This window comes from Macaca fascicularis, chromosome 10 (genome assembly GCF_037993035.2).
Source record: "Macaca fascicularis isolate 582-1 chromosome 10, T2T-MFA8v1.1".
Lineage (NCBI taxonomy): Eukaryota > Metazoa > Chordata > Mammalia > Primates > Cercopithecidae > Macaca > Macaca fascicularis.
This window is the reverse complement of record NC_088384.1, coordinates 25,264,008-25,286,540: the sequence shown is the minus strand read 5'-3', so window position 1 is coordinate 25,286,540 and position 22,533 is coordinate 25,264,008. Positions and strand designations below refer to the sequence as shown.

Here is a 22,533-nt window from a genome sequence, read left to right as displayed (position 1 = left end):
ATTTTGGCCTAGAGCTCAACATTTTCCAAAAGAAGGGTCCCTTTTTCACTTCAGGGACTCCATATGTTGGTTATAATGGAAATCTAGGCCCTCTCCTCATGATAACAGGTCCTCAATTATTCCTTTGAGGAAAGAGACAGGGACTCTGGGGCTATGTGCTTAAGTAGAACTGATCCTCCCTCCTGACACCATGAGCACCTGACCGCAGCCTGGGCAATCAAAGATTCCATGATAGCTCAGAGAAAGTCACATGATCCAGACTGGCCAATGGGAAACTGACTCGCTCTTTGGACAGGAGCTCCCAGGCCTCTAGGAGGTGTGCGTAGATCCACTGGGAGCCATTTTATTGCCACGCAGGGCAATCATGACTGCAAATGAAAACAAGAGAAAGTAAAAAGAGCCTAGAAAGAGAAAAAGACAGATCCCTGGTGATGTTGTTGGAGTTCCTAGATTCAGCTGAACTGCAAGTGAGACCTACCCACCTCTCACCTTTGCAATCATATGAACCAAACATTCTCTTTGGGATGAAACCAATTTGAGTTGGGTTTCTGTCCCTTGAAATTAAAAGAGGTCTTGGTAATAGAAAACTATTTATATCTCAAGTAATGAAGAAAATACATCCTATCGGCCAGGCGCTGTGGCCCATGCCTGTAATCTTAGCACTTTGGAAAGCTAAGGCAGGAGGATCCCTTGAGTCTGGGAGTTTGAGACCAGCCTAGGCAACATAGGGAGACCCCATCTATATACATAATTTAAAAATTAGCCGAGTGTGGTGGTGTGCACCTGTGGTCCCAGCTACTTGGGAGGCTGAGGCAGGAGGATCTCCTGAGCCCAGGAGGTCAAGGCTACAGTGAACCATGATCGTGCCACTGCACTTCAGCGTGGGCCACAGAGTAAGATCTTGTCTAAAAGAAAGAAAGAAAGAAAGAAAGAAAGAAAGAAAGAAAGAAAGAAAGAAAGAAAGAAAGGAAGAAAGAAAGAAAGAAAGAAAGAAAGAAAGAAAGAAAGAAAGAAAGAAAGAAAGAAAGAAAGAAAGAAAGAAAGAAAAAATACATCCTGTCTCCCCACTCCACCCCAACTTCACACATACAGAGAGCTATTAAGAATTCAGTCGTAGCCGGGCGCGGTGGCTCAAGCCTGTAATCCCAGCACTTTGGGAGGCCGAGACGGGCGGATCACAAGGTCAGGAGATCGAGACCATCCTGGCTGATACGGTGAAACCCCGTCTCTACTAAAAAATACAAAAAACTAGCCAGGCGAGGTGGCGGCCGCCTGTAGTCCCAGCTACTCAGGAGGCTGAGGCAGGAGAATGGCGGAAACCCGGGAGGCGGAGCTTGCCGTGAGCTGAGATCCGGCCACTGCACTCCAGCCTGGGCGACAGAGCCAGACTCCGTCTAAAAAAAACAAAACAAAAAAAATGAATTCAGTCATACTCACAAAACACCTATACTTCATCTGAAAAATTATCATATTGATGTAACATACAAGCAGTTTTCCTACCTCTAACAATGAGATCTGTAAGGATTCAAGACCCACAGGTAGGAATCAAATAGTCTATGTTGGTGGCTCATAAGGTATCTGAAACTGCCAGAGGGATATGCCTGGAAGCAGACCTCAGCTAAAGAGGGATGGGGTTGAGGGGTAAATACCCAGTTCCCCCTTTCCTTAGGAAGGACACCTTTGAGGCATGTTCTGCGCTGTCCCCAGAGTTCCCAGGGAGATCAGGGCCTCGGTTGTCCACGGCGGTCAGTAACATGCCTTTTATTGGCTTTCTTCCTTTCCGAGCCTCACTTCTTTGTGCCTTTTCTGGTGCATCCTGGTATCACCTCCAAATGAACCACTTCTAGAAGAATCCATGACTCAGGGTCTGCTTCCAGAGAACCAAACCAGGAAAGCTCTATCCAAACTCAGGAGACTCCCAACAAACCAGAGTCCACCCACATCCTCAGACTAAAAATCCCTGTTCTAAAGGACTCCACACACCAAGCAAGCAGTGCTCACTGCAAAGCCACTTGATATGGTGAGTTAGTACCTTGTTAAAAAAAGAAACAAATTCTCAAGACTTGTAGCTCCTTATACCTGATATTCTAATTGCCATCAGTTTGTGAATTTTTGAACTCTTCTAATCCTCGTCTTCTCAGGACACAGGCAGGTTGTGCTTTTAGGGGCATGATTTATTGTTCCCTGCCAATTCTGCCCATCCTTCCACTGTGTTAAAAGCCCTATGTTTATGTGGAACAGCCTTCTTACTGTTTTAATTCAGCTCCCTGTGATCTCCCTGCCTACAAGAAGAATTCCTGAAGCAGATGCTCCTTCCCTACCTGCTGAGCCTCACTTTCTGTCTCCTGTCCCGTTTAGAAGAGCAATAGTGAGCCAGGAGCAGTGGCTCATGCCTGTAATCCCAGCACTTTGGGAGGCCGAGGCGGGTGGATCATCTGAGGTCAGGAGTTTGAGACCAGCCTGGCCAACACAGCAAAACCCCATCTCCACTAAAAATACAAAAAATTAGCCGAGCGTGGTGGCGGGCCCCTGTAATCCCAGCTACTTGGGAGGCTGAGGCGGGAGAATTGCTTGAGCCTGGGAGACAGAGGTTGCAGTGAGCCAAGATCATGCCATTGCACTCCAGTGTAAGTGACAAAGAGAGACTCTGTGTCAAAAAACAAAAAGAAGAAGGAGGAGGAGGAGGAAGAGAAGGAAGAAGAGGAAGAGAAGAAGAGGAAGAAAAGGAAGAAGAAGAAGAAGAAGAGGAGGAGGAGGAAGGGGGGAGGGGGAGGGGGACAAGGAAGGAAGGAAGGAAGGAAGGAAGGAAGGAAGGAAGGAAGGAAGGAAGGAAGGAAGGAAGGGGAGCAATAGTGATGGGAATGGCCTAATGGCACAGTGAGAGATCTAGGCAGGCAGACCTGGCTCTATCACTTAGTATCCCTGGGACTTTAGCCAGAGGCATCAGTTTCCCAATGTGTAAAATGAATCTATAATAATGGTAACTACTCTGTATAGTTACTAGTGAGAACAAAATGAGATAATACAGGTAAAATGTTTAGCACAGTGCCTGGTACATGGAGAATGCTTGAGAAATGGAGGCCTTTGTTGCCACTCAAGTCTAGCAGTCTTAAATATTTTTTGAATGAATGAATGAAGTCAACAGAAGGCCAAGCTGTGGGCAGTGCCTTTGGCTAAATCCCAGAGGACCTGGGGTCCTGCCTCTCTTAGCCACTGTCTCCTGATTCTCTGTCTCTTTGTCTTTCTGTCTCTTCTAGTTCCATACCTGCTTCTCTCTGTGTTTCTCTTCTCCTGTTCTCTCTTTTCTTATGTTCTATTTCTCTCTCTCTCTCTCTGTGTGTGTGTGTGTGTGTGTGCGTGCGTGCGTGTGTGTGTTTCTGTGTGGCTCTGTTTCTTTCTCTCTGTCTCTTTTTCTCACTTTCTGTTTCTCTCCTGGTCTCTGTCTGTATCCCACCCCCGCCACATCACCCCCACACCGGCCTCCTCTTGCAGGGACCAAGTTGTCAGGCCACTCACGTCGTGGGCTGCCTTGAAACCTGCCACGCACATCCTCATAGCTAGATTTCTCCTGCATCCACCTCTGCTTAAAAAAAAAAAAAAATCTTTTGACCTTTGAGATTCAAATAAAAAGACCATAGAATGGCCTCAGGGAATAGCAGTGTCTGGAAAAAACAAACCTCATTCCTAAACTTTGTGATTATTTTTTCTTTTATTTCCGTCTCTGCTGCCTGAAGCAGAATACACTTTGTGTTTTTGAAAGACACATAGCACAAGGGTATGGGAACCCCTGGAAGCCCTCCGTGGGAGTTGCCTCACAACCAATCCTCCAAGTGAAGTGCTGCCCACCACAAACACCAAAGTGCGTTGAGTTGATAACAATTTTGTTTTCTGGAATCTGTCAACATGTGCAGCGGATGTACCCAGCAGTTCTTCCTAATCCTGCTGAGCCATTAGCCACAGATTCCTCTTTTGTTACAATTTAGCTGTGAGCTTCAGAGAGTGACAAGAGTCAGGGGAAGGGAGAATAGGGTAAGGCTGTGAAAAGATCCTGAAGAGGTGTTAAGAGCTCAGCAGTTGAGCCAGACATCCCTGGGTTCAAGCCTGGCCAGAACACTTAAGGGCTGGCTAACCTTGGGCAGAGTGACAGCTAACAAGTGTTCAGTACTTGCAATGTGCTTGGCATTGTGATAAGCTCCGTAAAGATGATCTCATTTAATCTTCTCTGCAACCCTGTAAATGACAAACTGGCTGCGGCTCAGAGAGGCTGGCTAACTCATCCAACGTTACGCAGCTAAGTAAGTGGTCACTCTTTCAACAGTCCAATTCCTCGGCCCAATACCTGGAGACTTTGAGTGGGGGGAATGCTGGTTCCTGGTACTCCCCACCCCACCTCTGAGTGCCCTAACCACCATGGTCACTCCCAGTGGAATTGTCACCCATCATACAGCTGCCTCTGGAAGCTGTGTAACTGCCTTTTGTGCTGGCCCCTCACTGGAGTGGAGTCCATGCAGTCCTACAAATTCAAAGAACCAGAACACCCTGGTTGTCAAGGCAGATGGGTAAGTGAGTACAGGGCATTTTCAGCAAGCCTTGGTGGGGATCTGGGGGTCTGTTTCTTAAGCATCCAGAGCTCCAACCAGTAGCTTCCCAGTGCATGACTGTGGGGCACTGGAGAAGGGGCAGAAAGGTGTGGAGGGTTAACCAGGAAGCTGGGCACGGTGGCAGGTGCCTGTAGCCTGTAGTCCCAGCTATTGGGAGGCTGAAGTGGGAGAATCACTTGAAGCTAGGAATATGAGGCTGAATGTGTCATGATTGAGCCTGTGAATAGCCACTGCACTCTAGCCTGGGCAACACAGAGATCTCATCTCTTAAAAAAATAAAATAAAATAAATAGGGGGTGGAGGTAAACACTACTCAACTCTTCAGACAGACTCTTCTCCAGGGAAGGTGAGATGACCTCCAGTCCAGCAATCTAAGACAGTTTCTTTCCTTTCACATATGAACATTTCTGAAATTAGGATTTATCTTACAATTGATACTATTTTATAACTACTTGGCAGCACCGTCTTCAGCATATGTAAAAGAACAGTGAGTCCTACAAAGACGTACCTTCTATTCAATGATCTACGGTAGCTCAGAGGCTGGCTCTTATTGGCCCAACATGGATCATGTGCCTCTCCCTGGCCAATCAAGGCGTCTCTAGTTGTAATGCCTCAGTCACGTGTACCTCTGGGGTTGGAAGTTGAGGTCAGCCTCATCTGAGCAGGTGGATCGACAAAGGATGAGTGATTTCTGTGAGGAAAATCAAAATGTCATTACCAGGAAAGAGCGCTGTGGATTCTAGGGAGGTAGAAGCAACCACTGCATCCTCTACCCAGAGTCATTATGAGATTCCGTGAGAATATCGGTGTGAGACCATTGGCCCATAGAAAACGCTCAGTACTCTCACCTGCTAATATTATTAAAGATGCCAAGTTGAAAAGTTTCACCTGAACCTATTCAAGCCTCTACACAAAACTTCTAGTTTGCAGGAAATGCGCAATTAGAAGTGGAGGGTATACACAGGAGGTGTTCTGTGTCCTTTTTTTTTTTTTTTAACTTTTCAATGTGTTTGGAACTTTTCAAAATAAGAACAAATAAGTAAGCAGATACTTAGGCTGGGTGTGACGGCTCATAACTATAATCCCAACAGTTTGAGAGGCCGAGGCAGGACAATTACTTGAGCCCAGGAGTTTGAGACAAGCCTGGGCAACATAGTGAGACCTTGTCCCTACCAAAAAAAATAATAATAATAATTAATTAATTAAATTAGCAAGGTGTGGTGGTGCATGACTGTAATCCCAGCTACTTAGGAGGCTGAGGTGGAAGGATCACTTAAGCCCAGGAGTTTGAGGCTGCAGTGAGCTATGGTCATGTGCACTCCAGCCTAGGCGACAGAGCAAGACCCTGTCTATAAAAATAAAGAAAAAATATGCTTACCATCATTAATAATTAGAGAAATGCAAACAGAAACAGAGATTACCACTTCACACCCACTAGTATGCCATAATAAAATCAAAAACAGAAACAGAAGATGGCAAGTACTGGCAAAGATGGGGAGAAACTGCAATCCTTGTATAGCTGCTGTGGAAACAGTTGAGCGATTCTTCAAGAAGTTAATGGAATTGCCATGTGATGCTACAATTCCACTTTTAAGTATATTCTCAAAGGAATTTAAAAAACAGGTGCTCAAACAAATACTTGTACATGGATGTTCAAAGCAGGATTCTTCAGCCAAGAGGTGGAAACAACCCAAATGTCCATTAATGGATAAAAGAATAAATAAATTGTGGTCTATACAATGGAATATTATGCAGCCATAAAAAAGGATGAAATATTGATACATGCTGTAACACAGATGAACCTTGAAAACATTATCCTAAGTGAAAGAAGCCAGACACAAAAGATCACGTAACGTATGCTTCCATCAGTATGCAATATCCAGAACAGGCAAATCCATAGAGACAGGAAGCAGATTGGTGGTTGCCAGGGACTGGGGGCGGGGTGGGGGGGGCAGGGTAGGAAAGAAGGAGGAGTAACTGTTTAATGGGTATAGGGTATTCTTTTGAGGTAATGAAAATATTTTGGAATTAGAAGTGGGGTTGAACAACATTGCGCCTATACTAAATGTCATTGAACTGTTTACTTTGCAAAGGTTCATTTTATGTTATGTGAATTTCAACTCAATTAAAAAAAGTTGATGGGAAAATGAAATAACAATAAATACATAAGAAGCCCGCCCAGGAAATATTTGTAGGAAAGTAGGGAAATAAGACAGGCAAGAGTCAGTAAAAAAGTACATTGAGCAAGTTAGTCCTGTGGGCGACTGGAGTTCCATCCCTCTGGGGACCCCAGAGGGCCAATGGAGAATACACACTTTGGTCTTCATGTTCCAAATGGTGAAGGAGTAGGAATATTTGTGTTCCAGCTCTCAGCAGTCATTGTATGAGGGCTGCTGTGAGAGGATGTTAATCCCAGATGCTTTCGGGCCTTTCCCCGGTGTCAACAAATGGAGAAAGCCCTCAAGGCAAGGGACACAGGTGCATATGAGTGGTCAAGACCAAGGGCGGATGTGGCATCTCCTGCAAGTTCTAAGATGAGAGCGTATGATGAGACAAATAAGAGTGCCTCTTCTGTGGTCAAATGGCTTGTAAAAGCACGAGAAAAAGAAATACAACAGTTTCTCCTTTTGCATTTGTGAGAGCAGCAAAGTGTTTTTGCTGAATCTTATTGAAAATTACACTTCTTTGCTTCTTTCCTTTCTTCCTTCTTTCCTTCCTTCCTCCCTCCTCCCTCCCTCATTCCCTCCCTCCCTCCCTCCCTTCCTCCCTTCCTCCCTTCCTTCCTTCCTTCCTTCTTTCTTTCCTTCCTTCCTCCTTTCTTTCCTTCCTTCCTCCCTCCCTCCCTTCCTTTGTTCCTTTTTCTTTCTTGAGACACAGTCTCACTCTGCTGCCCAGGCTGGAGTGCAGTGGCACAATCACAGCTCACTACAGCTTCGACCTCCTGGACTCAAAGGATCCTCCTGCCTCAGCCTCCCGAGTAGCTGGGACTACAAGCACACACCACCATGCCCAGTTTATTTATTTATTTATTTGTTTGTTTATTTTTGAGATGGAGTCTCGCTTTGTCGCCAGGCTGGAGTGCAGTGTCACAATCTCGGCTCATTGCAGCCTACACCTCCCAGGTTCAAGCGATTCTCCTGCCTCAGCCCCTAGAGTAGCTGGGACTATAGGTGTGCACCACCATGCCTGGCTAATTTTTTGTATTTTTTTACTAAAGATGGGGTTTCACCGTGTTACCCAGGCTGGTCTCAAACTCTTGAGCTTAGGCAATCCTCCCGCCTTGGCCTCCCAAAATGCTAGGATTACAGGCATGAGCCACCGTGTCTGGACCCCTGTTTTTTTTTTTTTTTTTTTTTTTTTTTGCAGAGACAAGGTTTTGCTATGCTGCCCAGGCTGGTCTCAAACTCCTGTATTCAAGCAATCCACTTGCCTCGGCCTCCCAAAGCATTGGGATTACAGGCATGAGCCCCCACACCCACCCTACATATATTTGTTCCCATAAAAACGTATTATTACTAGCTGATTAGGAAGCTGGAGTGGAAGGTCAGTACTGCTCCCCTGTTAATAGTGCTCCATGTAATTGGATTTTTGCAGGTGGGTCATGTCTCTATGGATCAGTCAGGAATGTCTCCCCAAATCCAGAAGAATCCCAGGGTTTGTGAAAAATGCATGCTCCTCTCTCCCCCACACATGCATATGTGAAAACCATGAATTCTTAAAGCAACTGCCCCAACCTGAAATTTACTAGTAAGAAAAGCTAGGGTTCCTGGGAATGAATCCCACAAGCAAGGAAATATCAGCCAATGGAAAAGTAGCCTCCCCTTGCCAGAGCCATCTCCCTAGCACTGTGATCACAAGATTCACACAGGCGTCAGTCACCGCATCTGCCCCACTGGTGGCTTAAAAGTGGGAGTGCTGAAGATGAATTGGAAGAATGAATTGGTGACGTAAAGAGGAACCAGTGTACAGGCTTGAAATGCTGGGGGGGAAGAATGACTTCATCTTCATCATTCTGCTTCTCTTCCTTTGGAAGGTCAAGTTGGGTGTGCCAGAGAAAGCCCCAGAACTGTGGGTATTTTGCCATTGACTTTAACCGATAGACTGACATGCACTCCCCATGGTAGCTCCTATGTGCTCAACCTGTCACCGCCTCTTCAAAACATTGTTGGTTTCCATGGAGACAAAAAAGCACTTGCTGGAAGAGCTGCTGGAAATTTCAAGTCAAGATGTCCAGAACTACCTTGCCATATATTTTCTAAGACCTGATGTGAAAGAGAAACAATAGCCTAACTTTGCAAAGAGGTCAAAGGAAAACAAACCATCACAAGAACGGCTTGACACTATTTCTAGATCCCAACATCCTGTCTGGATGTTTCTGTCCTTTTAAAACCAAGCTCTGGGCAGCTATCGGGTGAAGTAGACCTGCTGATCTGCAAGCTCCTGACCTCAGACATGATTTTATTATGGGCAAGAAACCAGTTCGCTCTTCTCAGAGTTTAAATTTTGACAGGTCAATGCAACAACATGACTGCGAATACGCTTACAGAATGAACCCAGCATCTCTCGCATGCCAATCTACCTCCCACTCTCAGGGCTAAAAAAGAGCTCCTCGACTTGTGTGATTATACAGTATATCTATTTTTTAAATCTATTCTGTAAGGCAGTAATGCAAAACGAAAGATAATAGCATCTTCTAACAGCTGTCAGATTAACATAAAACGAAATTTTAAAAGAGAGCTTCTAAAGAGGACACTCAATTTATTTTGAAAAAATAGATTCAAAAAAATAGAGAAACTAAAATTTTTGTTTCTCTGTTATGATATAAAAACTTCACTATTCTGACAAAGGTCCCATTCTGGCCTTTATTTTTCTGGTAAACTTCATTTGAGCCGTTAGAAAACTATGACCTTAACCTTTTGGTTTTTATCCATGATTCCAGTAGTTAATGGAAAACATCTGACTTCTCCATTTCAGATGCTGGAATCACTATCCTTCCTCCAGTTACCCAAGGTAGAAAGCTGGGACTCAACCTGGATTCCTTCTTCTCCCTTAACCCCCACATCCATCAATCGCCAAATTTTGTTTAACTCCTAAATGTTTCTCAAGTTCTCTTCCTCCTTTTCATTGCCATGATCATTGTCCCAGTTGAGATGCTTGCTAAGACTATTGCAGTGGCATCCTACCTAATCTCTCTGCTCCTGATCCTGCCCTCCTCAGATCCACCCTCCATGTAGTAGCCCTGTCTTCCAAAACTTGAGGCCGAATATTACAGCATGAAAGCTGGATATCATAAAAAGCCATAAGTATAGCTAAGGAGCTCCAGGGGTGGACTTATCAGTCACAATTGATGCTCCCCCTCTTGGAAAGCCCAGACACCATTATTACAGCCAAAACCTCCACTGCCCCAGTGCTGACCTTCTTGCCTTCCCTGAGATAAGGCTGGGGTCAGGCACAATCTTCATTGCATTCACCATGGCAGGGGCCATAGCAGCTGGACACCCAAGTTCCTCACCACACCAGCCTCATGGAGACTTGACTCTGCTCATGATGTCTAGAGTTAGATGAAGCACCATGCAACAGAGCCTGGGATCTGGCCTTCCCAGCAGCTCCCCAGAAATGCTAGTTTAAGTGTGGAGACTTAATGCTCCATGAAATAAACTTTAATTAATGAGAGTCAAGAGGAAACAAGGGAAAAATACATCTCTCTTCCTCTCTTTGATGAACTGTTCTGAGGCACGGTGTTTCTCTACAGCCTGCTCAGATATGTCCCATGTGACTGGGCAACTGGCTGTGACTCTTCGTGGAGCTGTGGCTTGCTCAGTACCCCACCTCTTTATGTTGGTTCCATCTCCATCTTTGCCTCGTGCCTTGCCCTACAATCTTCACCTAACTTTTGCCCACCCCTTAAGACTTGGCCCAAATATCAACTTCCCCATCCTCTTACCATTTCCATCCCACAAAAAGGTCTAAGTCAGGTGCCCCTTCTCAGTACTCCACAGAAATCTGAATCCTTGGAACTATTAGCTTTATTGAATTATCTGCTCTTCCGTCCCTCTTCCCTATCAGGCTGTGAACTCCTCCGAGAGCAGAGACCATGATCTATTTATTTGTCTTCCCTAGTACCTAGCACTGTGCCTAAAATACTCAGTAAAGATTGGCTAAACCAAAGGGTTGATTTATAGGCACTTCATGAGGCTTCAAATAGTGAAAAAAGATCTTTACAGACACACAACACCAAAGGAAGGCATTCCTGGACATAGACACAGCCTGAGCAAATACCTGAAGCATGAAAATGTCAGTGTATAGGGGATATGCTTAGCCAGATAGGGGCTTTCTTGTGGAAGGTCTTGACAACCAGGCTGATGGGTTTGTATATCTTTTCCATGGTTTAACTGATAGCCATTGAAACCCAGTTATTGATTTAGGAGGCTTAAACCATGAAGGATATGTAGGATGAATGGGGAAGAGGGTACAGATTGGGGAATTGTGCAGATTGGAATTACCATGGTAGCAAAGAGAATGGGAAAGAGATGCATGTGAGAAAGACAAGGGAGGCAGACTGCACGGGATGTAGCAAGGATTTATGAGTGAAAGGGATCAAAGTTGGCTTCTAATATTCAAAACAAGGGCTCTGGGAGAATGGCAGGGTCAGTAACTGAAAAGGAAAAGATGGCAGGATTTCAGATTTAGGGCTGGAAGTAAGGACTGAAGAATCGTCAGAAGCATTTTAATAAAAGATGAGACTATTTACTGCAACATACATGCACAGATATGCATTATCATTATCACCACCACCACCACCGGCAATAGGTGCTAATCAAGTCAGTCCTAGCCTTCATTCTTCCACCACTGCTTTTATCCTCAGTGACGGGCACAGGAGTAAAATAACATTTCCACAAATTCAGAGGGCAAGATCCATCTGTCCTGCCAATATATGCCTCTTTATTAATTTTTTTGACAGAGTTTTGCTCTGTCATCCAGGCTGGAATACAGCGGCATGATTATGGCTCACTGCAGCCTGAAACTCCCAGGCTTAATCGATCCTTGCACCTCAGTCTCTTAAGCAGCTGGGACTACAGGTGCACACCACCATGCCTGGCTAATTTTTCTATTTTTGGTACAGATGGGGTCTCCCTATGTTGCTCAGGCTGATCTTGAACTCCTGGGCTCAAGCAGTCCTCCCACCTCAGCTTCCCAAGGTGCTAGGACTATAGGCGTGAGCCACAATTTATGCTTTAAATGTAAGGTGAGTCAGCAACAGCAAAATTGTTAGCATCCCTTTTTGTTCATCCTGCAAAATCTCTCTGTGTTAACCTAGAAATCCATACTGTAAACATATTCTTAAGTCTACATGAATAATTTCCTTTAGAGCCAGAGAATGCTGAGGGGTTAGCAAAGAAAGCAAAAGAGTAGGGAAGAAAAAGTGAAAGTCACATAGCAATATAAAAATTCCTTTTTTGCCTGGCACAGTGACTCATGCCTGTAATTTCAGTACTTTGGGAGGCTGAAGTGGGAGGATAACTTCAGGCCAGGAGTTTGAAACCAGCCTGGGTGACACAGTGGGACCTCATCTCTACAAAAAATAAAACATTAGCCAGGCATTGTGGCATGTGCCTATAATCCCAGACACTTGGGAAGCTGAGGCGGAAGGATCACTTGAGCCCAGGTGAAGGCTGCAGGGAGCCATGATTGTGCCACTGCACTCCAGCCCGGGTGGAGACTCTGTCTCAAAAAAAGAGAAAAGGTAAATTCCTCTTTCCTTACTTCAAGTCATTGGTGTTATGGAAAGGGAGAAACTTGGAAGCTGTTATTTCCAACAAACTGTTATTATTAGTATTGCACTTGTCCTCATTTTGGTGTTTCAAGCTCCTACTCAGAGCCCTGCTGTGGCTGTTAATTGGTACAGGAGTTAAGAGCATTAAGCGAGCATCCTCTTGAACAGCTAGCACTAAGAGAAGATAGAACATAAAAGTTGCAATCTTCATTCTTTGAGGTTACTTGCTAAAATGAGCAATCCAAACACAAAGGATCATTTAGAAATAAGAGACTAGAGACTGTTAGATAATGGACACTAACGGGCTAAAAGTAAAAATAAATAAATAAATATTTTTATAATGTGAAAGCAAGTGGGGCATTTAGGAAGGAGTGTTTTGGGAGACTTGGAGCATCATTTTTGAATGGAGTGTTTTGGAGAAATCTGTCTCTTCCTTTTCATCAAGTTATCCTGGGTGGCCTTCACCAAGGTGATCTATAAAGCTGTGAAGAGCTCTTAGATCGAGTGCCTGGAGGTTGCAAAGTGATTTGGAGATAAGTAGAGAGGAAAAGTCCATTCCAGAAGGGAGATATATTGTTGGGGGGAATCCATCCATTTCTATGAAGCAAGTATTTTTTTTGTTTTATTTTGTTTTGTTTGTTTGAGACAGAGTCTTGCTCTGTTGCCCAGGCTGGAGTGCAGTGGCGTGATCTTGGCTCACTGCAAGCTCTGCCTCCTGGGTTCATGCCATTATCTTGCTTCAGCCTCCCGAGTAGCTGGGACTACAGGTGCCCGTCACCATGCCCTGTTAATTTTTTGTATTTTTAGTAGAGACGGGGCTTCACCGTGTTAGCCAGGATGGTCTCGATCTCCTGACCTCGTGATCCGCCCACCTCGGCCTCCCAAAGTGCTGGGATTACAGGCATGAGCTACTGTGCCCGGTGAGGCAAGTATTTCTTAATGTGGTCCTCAAAACATCTGCATTCGAACTACCAGAGCAGCTGATAAATGCAGGCCTCCATGTTCCTGATTCAGATTCTGATTGAGTAGGTCAGGAGTTTCAACCCAACCACAGGTGAGTCTCAGGCAACTGAAGTTTGAGAAGCACTGCAAGTCCTTCTCCCAGGCGCTCTCATTCCCACCCACCTCTATAAGAGCTCTCCCGTCTGCAATCACTTACTTAAATACACTTACTGAAGGTTGGGCATGGTGGCTCCCGCCTGTAAGCCTAGCACTCTGGGAGGCCAAGGCAGGTGGATTGCTTGAGCCCAGGAGTTTAAGACCAGCCTGGGCAATGTGGTGAAACCCCAGCTCTACAAATATTAGCCCTGCTAATTTTTTTTATTAGCTGGGATGCCAAGTAGCCTTCCAGCTACTCAGGAGGCTGAGGTAAGAGGATCACTTGAGCCTAGGGAGGTAAAGGCTAGAGTAAGCAATCAGCGCACCACTGCACTCTAGCCTGGGTTACAGAGTGAAACCCTCTCTCAAAATAAATAAATAAATAAACAAACAAATTTACTGTGTCTCAGCGCCAAGCTTTACTCTAGTCCCTGAAGATACAGGAGAGACCCAAAGAGACCACATCCCTGCCCTCATAGGGCTTATATGCTAGTGGATATGACAAACAGTAAACAAATAAGTGTATAATAAATATGCAATATGGCAGGGCGTGGTGACTCACACCTGTAATCCCAACAGTTTCGGAGGCCAAGGCGGGTGGATCACCTGAGGTCAGGAGTTTGAGACCAGCCTGGCCAATATGGCAAAACCCCATCGCTACTAAAAATACAAAAATAAGCCAGGCATGGTGGCGTGTGCCTATATCCCAGCTACTTGGGAGGCTGAGGCAGGAGAATCACTTGAACCTAGGAGGCAGCAGTTGCCCTGAGCTGAGATCATGCCATTGCACTCCAGCCTGGATGACAGAGCAAGACTCTGTCTCAAGAAAAAATAAATAAATAATAAATATGCAATATGATAATAAGCACTGTGAGAAAGGCCTGATGGAGTACTGTTGCGCATGTCAAAGAATGCTTCTCCGATAAGGGGCATTTGAGCAGGAACCCAATTCTTCTAAGTCCCCTGAGACCACCAATGGTTTGCCCATTCACCAATCCTCCAAATGTATTCATTCACCAATATTAATTGAGGGCCTCTTGTGTGCCAGGCAAACCTGTCCAATATCCCCTGCATGGTCCCATTAGAGAGGCTTAAATTTCATTCCCTAGGATTCTCAGCAGTCCCACAGTTTTTCACAGCCCCTCTCCAGTCCCCTGAGTCCCTGGCATACCCTTACATTCCATGACCTCTGCCCACCCACCTCCTGCATTTCCAGCTCGTTGCTCGGAATCTACCACCTCCCAAATCAACATGCGCATCACACATCACACTCTTCATATGACACAACCTGGCAGAAGGTTTGGTGAGGGCACTGTGTTGCCTGGGTTAAGGGAGCTACAAGGAGTAATGGAAGCTGTGAATAACGATACAGTTCTTCATGTTCATGCTAACTCTTCTTGCGGTCAAGCAAGATCCTAGAGTCAGTAGCTTGAATAAAAATGGTTAAAATGGGTGTGCTTTGGTGGCTAAGGAGGCTGAGCACCGGAGGAAACTAAAATTGTTGGCTGCTCCCAAGTCAGACCGTGTATAAGTGGTTTGCTTACATTATCTCATTTGATTGCTACGACGATACTGTGAGGTTGGTAATAAGCCGATTGTTACAGATAGACAACGGAGGCTCAGAGAGCTTCAGTAACCCGTGTCTAAGGCTGCATAGCCAGTGATGGGTAAAACAGGGATTCAAACCTACATTTGAGCCTAAAGCTCCTTGTTTTCTTCCACCAAGTGAAGTGAGAGTTTGTAAAGGCAAAAATTCCGAACAGTGCCTCTTGGGTTAACAGAAATCATGATGACTTTGCCAGCAAAAGACTCGGAGGAACATTGAGTACACAGCCTCTCAGTTCTAGGTAGGTCATGTGTGTCAGCCAGTAGGTTGAGTTTATAACAGTCACATCATGACCTGAACACCCTCCCACTCCACTGCTGACACAACTAGATAGAATCTGGCAGGGATGATACATAACTACCTTAGACAGGTGTAAGGGAGGAGAAAAATACAGACAAAAAGAGAACGAAAAGGAAGCTTGCAAGAAAAACAAACCAAAAAACTGAACTGACCCCTAATGCATCTGATTGAGGCTTCTGCAAAACTAGCAGATGCATTCAGATCAAACTAATTATTAAGAAATGCAAAGAATTGGATGCTGTCTTAGGCTGAAACAAAACAAACAAATAAAAAAGAAATGCAAAGAAAACTTAGCTCCATGGAGCTGTCCTAAATTCATTTATCATGCTTGAGCTTGTAACATTGATCCAGGTGACTCCCAGTTACGGCCTATTGGTGCTCACCTTTTCCCGCTAGGTATGTACCAGGTGATGAGGAGACGTACTGTCTGGGCTCTTCAGACAGGCTTCTTTCTCCCTGGAACCCAGAAAACTCGGACTACCTGCAGTGTGCAAAGGCAGCTGGCCAGGAAAGGATGCTGGCTTCAGGTCCTGGGGCCCCTCCCTGGAGGGAACAAATGCCTCTCGGATTGCAGCTGCAGAAAGAGAGAGGAGAATCGGGGAATGGGATGGTGTGCTGCAGAGGCAGTGGTTTGGACAGCGACTGGGTGACTCATGCCCCAGGCAGCTTTTTACAGGAGTTGCAAATTCCAGTAATAGCAGATGAGGAACATCTCTCGAGGGACACCCTACCAATCGAAGGTGCTTCTTGCACCATCTTGGCAGCCCTGAGTTGGCATCTGAATAGCTTCTCTATTCAGATCCTTTGCCAGATCCCAAAGGCTCTCCTTGCTTTGGCCCCTGGGCTTCCTGAAACCGGGAGGTTATTCTCCCCAGAAGTTGGAGGAATTGGATAATATTATCTACAGACACCACACCTGAATCTTATCCCTACTACTACAAATATGGATGCTATTTTCTTGTCCTGTGTCCTGGATGGTGAATAGAGTATCTCATGCCCTTCCAAAAGCCACTCTATGGCCACCTCCTCTCTGTCCTAGGTTCCTGGAGGCTAACTGTGTAGACCCCATCAATGAGTGCCCTCTCTCTGGCTTTCAGAGAGAGGTGTACCCTATAGGCAGTCCTGGCAGGAAATAAAAAGGTGGGAGGAGAGTGAGGTCATTTCTCCTGGCTTTCTCTTTGTGGAGTCATCACAAGTTGACTATGTGCTTTATGAGAATAATCCAGCCCTCTCTAAACAATATGGGTCTCTCCAGGTTCTGGTAGCCTTCCTTTGCCCATTCAGGCCCAAGGGGATAACATCTCCCCTGTTCCTAGTCTTCCCCTGTTACTAGTCTGTTACTAGTCTGTTACTAGTCTGTTACTAGTCTGTTACTAGTCTGGGGTACCATATCCTCCTTGGAGTTTTCTTCAACCCTGCTCAATTCCTTTATTAAACTCTCTTCAGGCTGGGTGCGGTGGTTCACGCCTATAATCACAACACTTTGGGAGGACAGGCAGGAGGATCACTTGAGTCTAGGAGTTCAAGACCAGCCTGGGCAACATAGCAAGACTCCATTTCTACAAAAAAATTTAAAAATTAGCCAGGTATGATAGCACATACCTGTGGTCCCAGCTACTCAGGAGGCTGAGGCTGAAGAATCACTTGAGGCCAGGAGTTGAAGGCTGCAGTGGGCCATAATTGCACCACTGCATTCCAGCCTGGGTGGCAGAGCAAGACCTGATCTCTAAAAATAAATAAATAAGTGAATAAGTAGCAAGCCCTCTTCAAAACACCCAATGTGGGAGCACACCATCTCCCCACTGCTGGACACCTGAGCGATACTAATAGTTTAGGTAGATGCAAACCTCACCTGCCTCTCCTCTCTCCTGCCATTGCTGTTACCGTAGCTACATGAAGTAACAAGATCCAAGCCTTGTTAAGGAGGGGTGAGCAGAATCTACGTCATGCCACTTAGAATAAAACCCAAGTTCCTTACCATGACTTAAAAGGTCTGAGTTGGCTCTCCAAATTCCTCTCCCTCCACGCTCCCTCTCATCTGTCCCAGCCACAACGGGCCTTTTGCCATGCTTGAAGCCAAGCTTATTCACACAGATAAGACTTTGTACTTGCAGTTTCTTCCTTCCCTCTGCCTGCTACCGGGTCCTGGGCGAGGGATTATTATAGGTTGTCAAGTTTAATCCTTTCTCCTGCAAACTGCAAACTCCCTGAGGCAGACTCTTTTTTTTTTTTTTTTTTTTTTTTTTTTTTTTTTTTGCATCATGGTGTTCCAGGAGCTGCAAACTCAAGTGTCTTTGGAACATGACAGGTAACAGAAACAAGAGACGGGGCCAAGACTAATAAAAATCATTCTGCCCTCTTGGTCTGGCTTTTGTTTTTCCCCTTTTGACAGAGACGTGGAAGCAGAGAAATATTTCCTTACTATAAACATTCACACACACACACAAACACACACACACTCATACACGTACTCATACACAGTGCAAAGAGGATGAGAATGGCAAGTGACAATTATCACTGAAGCTGGAGGGCAAGAGGGACTGGGTGAGTACTGCCGCAAACCACACACCAGCCAATTTGCTGTTTTGCAGAAATCTGACCCAGGGTGACCAGATATTGCTGTTTTCCAAGAGAAGCTGAAAATCTAGATTTTTATATGGTGTCTCCCAATTTTTGAATGTTGGCAATTTTTAAAACTCCGTGCAGGTCACACTAAGCATATCTTTGTGTTGGATTTAACGCAGAGGCTGCTGGTATACAATCACTGCCGTATGTTCAGTGGGCTTAGCATAGTATATGCTCAATAATTATGTGTTGAATAAATGAATAGCCTTCCAGTTGACTTCTCAGCATTTAGAAGTAGCTGACAGGTAGTTCACCTCCCCTCTGTTGGGAACATTTTTTAAAAGTAGATTCAGAACAGGAGGAAGCTTCTCCATTATAGCTGGAAGCTTTAAGGTATAGCTGCTCTTGGACTCAGACGCAACCCACCAGAAATTTCTTGAAGATTAGATTTCTGTATCACTCAGACTGGGGCTGGTGTATGAATCAGGAAGTAATGACATGGCCATGTCTGTTTTTTATAGCCAGCATCCGTTCTGATGGTTGGCACCATGTTGTACAGATTGTTAAGTAATCTTAATATCACCCCCAACTGGGTGCAGAAATGGAAACCTATTACTGGTCATAATCTGTTACCACCAAGAAAGGCTCATGGAGGTGGGAAATGACGTGTGTTGTCAAAACAAGATCTAGTTCACTTAGGTGTTGAATTCTATTCCAGGTTTTATAGAGGGTTGATTCTCTCAAATCTCTTATTGGAATCTGGCCACGCTTCTCCTTTCTGTTTTCCCATCTGGGAGACATACAGGCTCTCACACCTAGTTTCCATGCCTAGCCAAAGCTATTCCAAAGCTCCTAGAGAACATGGAATGACTGGAGGCATCCAGATAAAGGTCATGAGGTGGAACAAGTGCAGGGTGACCCAGTGGAAGGCAGTGGTGGAAACAGGTGATGGCTTTGGGAAGAGGTTCTAATTAATTCACTTTCCCCAGTGTATAAAAGCAAGCTTTTCCCCAGGCTTCACAAACAGCAGGCTCATGTCTAGCTCTACCTACTTGCTCCGTAAGCAGGAAGTTCATCGTCTGTTCAAATGCTAAATAGATGTTAGCAGCACTTTATTGGATCAGTTCAAGGTGATTTCGATTTGTTCTTGGAACACATTCATCATCTTCTAACACGTGTGTGTGGCTCTGCTTTCTGGACAGATAGAATTACTCATGTGTATGTGTCAACCAACCAAATTAAATCATCCAATGTGATAAACCCATTTGGAGGGCTATTCCCTTTAATTTATTCTAGGGAAATAATATTCTAGGCAAACTTATTCCCTAGAATTTGTGACTCAGGTTTAACTCCATATTTCCCGGAGCAAAACTTCCCAACTTTTATTTGGGGTAGCCTAGGGCAGTGGTTTACAAAGTTATTTTAGTCCTAGGATCTTTTATAATAGCTTCCAAATACAGAGGCCAATATATAAAGCTGGGAAAGGTCAAGCAGATCAGAGGGAAGAACTGGGAAACCTGGGCATTTTCTCTGCCCCTCTCTCGTTGCCCACGTCGGGGACTACCAGGAACCTCTCGAAACACACTTGAAGCAGCTGCACTTGCGAATCTCCAAGTAGCTCAAGCTGTGTTGGAAACTCACAACTCAAACTTTCAAAAACAAAGGGTTACTTTTACTGTGTCAAATTGCCTTCTTATAATTTATAATCTCATATTTCAAACATTCCTAAAGAAAAGTAGAACAAATCTTTATGTACTCATCACTCAACTTTATCAGATCTTAACATTTTGCTTTGGTTATTTTTAAAGGAGTAAAATATTACAAATATTGTTAAAGCCCCTTCATGTGCTCCTCCCAAATCTCATTCTCCTTTCCTCCTTCCTTCCTCCTCAGAAATAACCACCACACTGAATTTGTATTGATCATCCCCATGAAAGATTTTTCCTATAAATATATATTAATATATACATTTTCCCCTAGTGGATTATACAGCCAGATGCAGTGGCTCGTGCCTATAATCCCAACATTTTTGGAGGCAGAGGCAGGAGGATGGCTTGAGCCTAGGAGCTTAAAGCCAGTATGAGCAACACAGCAAAATCCCATCTCTACATAAGATCAAAAAATTAGCCAGGCATGGTAGCACGTGCCTATAGTTCCAGCTACTCAGGAGGCTGAGGTGAGCCCAGAAGGTTGAGGGTGCAATGAGCCAAGATCATGTCACTGCACTCCAGCCTAGGCAACAGAGCAAGACCCTATCACACACACACACAAAATATGATGTTACAAACATCAATCTGCAATTTGCTCTTCTAGCTCAACATTGTGTTTTGGAGATTTATCCATCTTGATGCATTTAACTCTGGCTCATACACTTTAACTACTACATCATATTGTGTTGTAGGAATTTTTTTTTTTTAAGACGGAGTTTCGCTCTTGTTGCCCATGCTGGAGTGCAATGACATGATCTCAGGTCACCGCAACCTCTGCCTCCGGGTTCAAGCAGTTGTCCTGCCTCAGCCTCCTGAGTAGCTGGGATTACAGCCACGCGCCACCATGCCCGGCTAATTTTGTATTTTTAGTAGAGATGGGGTTTCTCCATGTTGGTCAGGCTGGTCTCGAACTCCTGACCTCAGACGATCTGCCCACCTCAGCTTCCCAAAGTGCTGGGATTACAGGCGTGAGCCACTGCACCCGGCCTGCTGTATGAATTTGTGTGTGCATTTTCCTTTTCACGAATGCTGCCTGAAATTTTTCACAAAATGTTGCAACGAACATTCTTGTGCATTTATCTACTCTGAAAACTTCTCTAGGACCCAGTGCAACACACACACACACAAACACAAAGTAAAACAAAAGTTTCACAAAACAATTGTCTTACTACACTTTCAGAAACTTTTTCATAATGCATATCATAGTTTTTTTTATCAGGTTGTCATTTCCCTTCCATTCCTAGTTTGCTGAGAGTTGTTAATCATGAATGGGTGTTGAATTTTGTCAAATTCTTTTTTCACAAATAGGACTTTTTATTTCCCACTTATTATAAGTCCAAACTTTAAACAGATTCTTGGACTGGACTGGTGGTTCATATCCATCAGCTTGCTCATCTTTTAGCACCTATCTCGTCCCCAGTGGCTTTTCCAGAACTACTTCCTTCACCATGAAGCTCCATGAGTTTTCCCAATTCATATTTGGGCTTCTTCAGCATTTTTACTTTACTCTTCTTTTTTTTTTTTTTTTTTTTTTTTTAGACAGAGTCTCGCTCTGTCACCAGGTTGCAGTTCAGTGGCACAATCTTGGCTGACTGCAACCTCTGCCTCCCGGGTTCAAGTAAGTCTCCTGCCTCAGCCTCCCGAGTAGCTGGGACTACAGGCATGTGCCACCATGCCTGGCTAATTTTTGTATTTTTAGTAGAGATGGTTTCACCATGTTGGCCAGGATGGTCTCGATCTCTTGATCCTCGTGATTCACCCGCCTCGGCCTCCCAAAGTGTTGAGATTACAGGCGTGAGCCACTGCGCCCAGCCAGCATTTTTACTTTTCTAATGAAAACATCATGGAGAGGATAAATAGATTGGCAAACCTTTTCTATGTCTTTTCTAATGCTGTCTGGAGTCAATTTATTGACCACTTCTTTCAGGTCATTTGTCTGCACCTCTCAGGCCATGATTTCTATGATCTTCCAGATTTAGTGGATCTGTTGATGCTAAGCATAAGAAATCTTCCATATTTGATTGTTGCATTTTTTAGTAAAACCAACACAGAACAGACAAAGCAACTAACCATTGGTAGTCTTGACATCAACATGAGCTTCAATCACTGTCTGCCATTTTTTCACCATGGAACATATTTTGTCACGGATAAGATCCATGTCATGGAAGTTAGTCAGGCAGCTTTTGCCCTGAACATCTTCTATAATCAGTTTGAATTTTCTAAATGCAACTTCACCGTTCTGCAAATCAGCAAAACTCACTTCAAACACAGGACCCTTGAGGCCATCGGATGCAATTTTGGTTCCTTGGGTCCTGGTGACTAGCGTCTTTCCTATATTTCTTATATTGAACATAGCAGGTGCTTTCTCACATTGTACAAATCTTCCTTAGAAAATAGATCAACCACTTTCTTCTTGGCTCCCTTTTTGCCACCTTTCATAAGGCGCTTGTTCTTGCCAATCACCATGGTGCTGCTCAGAAAGCCAAAAGGGATCATAGGGGTTTTTAAAAGAAATTCTGTCAATAAGGTAAACTACAATAATTAATTTTCAAATGTTGAACCAACCTTGCATTCCTGAGATAAGCTCCACTTGGCCATAGGATGTTGCAATGAGTGCCAAGCTGCAAATAAGAGGGCAGAGTTCTCCACAAGACTGCCCTCACTTCAGATACCAGCAGCAACTCTAGGGGTACCTAGGGCCATCCTCATTTCATACTAGCTGGTGACAAGTTTGAGCATCCCGGAAGACTTCCTCAGGTTTCATTCAGAAAAATGAGTCACAGAACTCAGGAAAGCAATATACTTACAATTACAGTTTTATTACAGCAAAGCATAAAAATTGGAACCAGCCAAAAGAAGACACACATAGAACAAAGTTTG

The 22,533-nt window shown here is 44.5% G+C and overlaps 1 long non-coding RNA gene and 1 pseudogene across 1 annotated transcript; both read right to left on the bottom strand.

The window, feature by feature from the left end:
* Positions 1 to 3,418: 3,418 nt before the first annotated feature.
* LOC141407859 (uncharacterized) lies at positions 3,419 to 15,983 on the bottom strand. The gene is made up of 2 exons (XR_012418913.1): positions 15,763 to 15,983; positions 3,419 to 5,292 (listed from the first exon to the last, which is right to left on the bottom strand). It is a non-coding gene; the product is annotated as an uncharacterized lncRNA (long non-coding RNA).
* Positions 15,984 to 19,391: 3,408 nt separating this feature from the next.
* Positions 19,392 to 22,164, bottom strand: LOC135965314 (small ribosomal subunit protein eS1-like; annotated as a pseudogene).
* Positions 22,165 to 22,533: the final 369 nt, after the last annotated feature.